The following is a 4,758-nucleotide window of genomic DNA, read 5'->3' as shown; positions in this document are numbered from 1 at the left end:
TCTGTGTACATGGTGGTCATGAACGTGGGCAAACCACTTGTGTATTTGGCAAGAATTCATAGTTTTTGTTAACAGCTTAAAGTGAGAGCTGAGCAAATATTTAACTTCTATGTTAAAAACAGGAAAAAAATAAATAAATCAAGTCTTTGCCCAGATTTATTTCTGGAAGAATAGCTCAGCAGGGCTGAGCAAGGTTTTGTTTACAAGTCTGGTTTCCCTAGTTGGGTGAACGTAGGCACCAACTGAGCCATTGTCCCCAAGGTTTTCTTATTTCTGGCCAGAAGACGAAGTTCGAAATTCGAAAAACTACCCCAAACATGACCTGCTAAGCCAGTCACTCAGATACAGCCCAGAAGCTCTACTGTTGGAACCGAGATGTGTGACTGCTGAGTCTACCCAGTGGAAATTTCCTTGTTTTTAGACAGATGCCTTCCTTTTTTTTTTTCTGAGTAAAAGGCAAAAGTGAGTTTGGATGGATACTGCGTTAGGTGCACAGATCACCGTAAAACAAGATCCCCGTGAGTTTCATCTGCACAAGCCACCGCCAGGCTAATAACCTCCTTTTCTACAGTTCTGTCTGAGAATAAAACAATTCACTCAGCCGCGGACAAAGATCGGTGAAATCTCAGATGGAGAATTTGGTCAAACCAGGTTTCAGAGCACGTTAAACCCTAGGCTGGTGAACTGACTTACAGAGTTAAGCCTGAGACCAGCCCCCTGATCTGGTTCCTCCTCTTTCTGGACGGAAAGCCAGGCCCTGAGTTACTGTCGTATTTGATTCAGGCAAACTACCTCCCAGGAACGCCCTGGCCCCTCTCATAATTAAAGAGGAGAAGTGAATGAATACTGATTGAGCTCCTACCTTGTACTTAGTCCTTTGAAAATGTTATCTCATCCAATCCTTGTCATCCTCAGGATGGGTTTTATAACACAGTGAACATATGGAAAGTTTTCTTCTCAAAGAGGTATATACTTGATAACTAAGTCCGTGGGTACTTAATGCCAAGATTTCTATTTTCAAGTCTGGTATTCTCATCACTAATCCAGGATTAAGTACCCCATAGTAAGTAGTCAGTGAACTTTGCTGAAGGAACAAATGAATTCTGTGGATGACTCATGAATATCACCTTGAATCTCTCAAAATCCTCACTCGCTTGCTTTCCCCTCTTATCGTCGTAAACACTTATTCACGTGGATTTGGGGATCACCCGACCCAACTTTCTCTACGAGTAGAAGTCCCCTCCAACATGCCCCTGTTTGCCTTTTTCAGGGCAAAAGTTAATCCGTGAGGCAGCCTGTTCATTGTCGTGTGGTCCTTATCGTTAGAAAGGCTTTCCTTATACTGAGATAAAATCTGTTTCTGCGTCAAAGGACGGCATGGGATTGTGGGCAAAGCCCGGGCCTGGGGATTGGCACCCGATGTTTTCACTTAAGGCAAGCCCCAACCGTTCCCAGCCTGTTTCCCTACCTGTAAAATTTCGGTAACTGGCACTAGGTATGAAAAGACCCGCCTTGCCTAACTCACAGGGTCGTTATGAGAGCCTGTCCTATGACGCACGGGACAGTCCTTTGCAAAGAGTAAATCCCAACAGAAAAGTTAGTTCCTATTTCACCGCCTGGGACTTCATAGAATGATTCTACTCGCTGTGAAAGAAAACAATGACACGCCTCATTATATCTTCTTTTCTTTGGACTAAAGAGCTCTGTTTCCTTACATATTTTTAAAAATATAAAAGGGTTGGGTTTCAGGTAAACACTCCTCCTGACTGCCACCTGCCGGATCCTGTCTGAAATGTCAGGTGTTTGGGTGAAGTGTGTCCCAGGATGGCCCCACGCTGCTGAGCCTCCCTGACCCCCCCCCCCCCCAGCACAGGCTGGGACGCACCACCACTCGGTGACGCACCAGCGTTTCTATCCGTGACACTCACGGCCGAGCCTTGTCGAGAATGTGTGCTGTGAAGAGTCAGGTCCACACGGCTGTCGAGCTAGGTCTTTGGGGCCCATGTGCGCACGGTTGTGGTTTCTCACCTAAATGTAGATACTTCATCCGCTGTGGTTTTAGCCCGACATTCCAAGTCATTGCACGTCCGTTGCCCTCTTGGTCTCGGCTGCCAAGGTGGAGCTACCTGTATGGGTTTTCTGACATCTGCCAGGATGAGAAGTCCTTTCTGTCATTAGCTACCTTCCTGGTAAAAATATGGAACAAGGTAAGACGCGGGAGGACCCGTGAGTGTCTCCTCCTCTCATGAAAGATCTCCCTCTAATCTCGATTACTCTCGCAGTTACCAAAACATTTACTACAGTTATGGGTGGTAGAACGGTGTCCCTCTCACACACGGTGAGACCACAGATCGTGAGCTTGGACTCGCATCCCTGAGGCTTAACGTGGTGCCTGGCAGATAGTAGCTGCTTGATGGAAGCTTATAATTGGAGAGGGAGCGGACGGATGAATGGCGAGATACTAAGTTACCTGCTTTGGGGATGGTTGTCCAGCTAGACATCTACCCCTCTACCTGGGCCAACATCCAAATTACATTTCCCTCTTTGTATCGGTAAAAGTACTAAGAGAGAGAGTTTGTCAGGCGTACCCTACATCGATGGAAGTGTCCCCTCTATCTAGAGATGGCACAGCCCTGTTATCAAAAGAAAGTTGATCTGCTAATATGATTTGATTTCAGTGAACGCATCCATCCTTGTTCATAGGTGACATCTACTTGTTTTCTAAGTGTTCACACACCTTCTGTTCAGTTACTGTCTCCTGACTTCTGCGTCATTATGTCCCGTACCCCCACATCCATCTCCTTCCTCTCCCTTCCTGTGCCCCTGTTTCTGCTCCTTACTCCAGTCTTTTCAAGTTGAACAGTTGTCCTTAAACGCATTCTCGAAAATAGGCTTCTCTTTATCCTTAGTTCTCCTGTTCTTAGCCGTCTCTTTTCCTACCTGGATTCTTCCCTTCTTTGGACCAAAGTTGACCAAAAGTTTATTTATAAGTGTGTTGAATAAAATTTTGTGTCCCAACATCTCATTAAAAAAAAAAAAAAAGACCTGATTCTTTCTACCTAAACAAAAGTAAGATCTCTGCAACCAATACAACTCACATTTTGTTTGAATTGTGTTGACAGGTGAGTGGATCAGTGGTCCTTAAATGAAAGGCAAGTCTTTTCCTTCTGGAGGATTTATTGCAATTTGGGTGATCGACAAAGACCCAAACAGGAATTTCCTGAGTAATTCTGATTTCTGATCTTTCATAAGGCTAGATCTGTTTCCCTCAGAAGACTAAGAATATTCTATTAAATCATCTGTCTTATTTACCACCAGCTTTAGCTCTTGAGTCACAGTGGCGGCTTTGTCGTATGTGAAGGCAATTTGGGTTTGGGCAAGTTTTCTGGGAATGGAGTGAACTGGGGCCACTGATCAGCGTTTATGTTTAGCTTAAGGAAGTATCCTCTTGTTTGCTGAAATCCTGTACACAATCCCCTGCTATTTCCTGTATTTTGATAATTAGTAATATTTTCCAGGGTGGAAAATATGTGTCATTCTCTGAAAGTCTTATGCGATCTTAATCTGAAAGTAATTAGTATAGTTCATGTTTTTATATATCTTGGTACGTGTTACCAATAGCCAGGCAAATCCACGGTACCATTAATATTATGTTACATTTTGAGCCACACGCAAGCTTTTCCAAACGTTTAGCCCTGATGGCAATATGTTCTATGTTTGGGTTATTCTGAGCGATGCTTTTTATTTTTCGCTTCAGTAATACATGAATTTGCACTTAGAATATTGGTTTACCCCATCTGGGAGCTGTCATATGACAGGATGTGATGTGAGTCTTCATTTAGTAGAAAAGATACACAAGCCAAAAGTCCAAAAAGTGATGTAAAGCAAGTCTTAAAATTCAGTTCTGCCTCAATCAGGAGCTGAATTATCATGTGATGATACAGGCGTTGCATCCGCTACCGGGCCGACTTAGGGTCTCAACCAACGTCTGACGAACCTCAGACGTGAGGTTACGATACCTCCTCTGGCCACTGCTGAAGTTTTATTAGTTTCCCTTTTTTTCTCATTTTTTAAAATCGTGATAAGTGTCCTCTTTAATTCCAGTCTCCTATTTCCCTCATCCCCTCACCCACTCCCTTCTGGTAGCCATCCATTTGTTCTCTGTAGTTAAAAGTGTGTTTCGTTGTTTCTCTTTCTCTCTCTTTTCCTTTGTTCGTCTGCTTTCCTTCTTAAATTCCACATATGACTGAAATCGTATGGTATTTGTCTTTCTCTGACTGACTTATTTTGCTTAGCAATTACACCGTCTAGCTCCATCCATGTCCTTGCAAATGGCAAGATTTCATTCTTTTTATGGCTGAGTGATATTCCACTGTATACACACACCACATCCTCTTTATCCATTCATTATTCAGTGGACACATGGGCTGTTTCCATAATTTGGCTATTGTAGATAATGCTGTTATAAACATTGGGGTGCATGTATACCTTTGAATTAGTGTTTTTGTATTTGGGGGGATTCCTGGATCGTACGGTAGTTCTATTTTAATTTTTTGAAGAACTATACTGTTTTCCACAGTTTGCATTCCCACCAACAGTGCAAGAAGGTCCCTTTTTCTCCACAGTTCTGCTGACACTTGTTGTTTCTTGTGTTTTTTGGTTGTGTGTGTGTGTGTGTGTGTGTGTTTAGTGTTTATTCATTTTTGAGAGACAGAACATAAGCGAGGGAGGGGCAGAGAGAGAAGCAGACAGAATCGG

Source organism: Felis catus, chromosome D1, assembly GCF_018350175.1.
Source record: "Felis catus isolate Fca126 chromosome D1, F.catus_Fca126_mat1.0, whole genome shotgun sequence".
In the NCBI taxonomy this organism is placed as follows: domain Eukaryota; kingdom Metazoa; phylum Chordata; class Mammalia; order Carnivora; family Felidae; genus Felis; species Felis catus.
Note: the sequence above shows the minus strand (reverse complement) of the source record.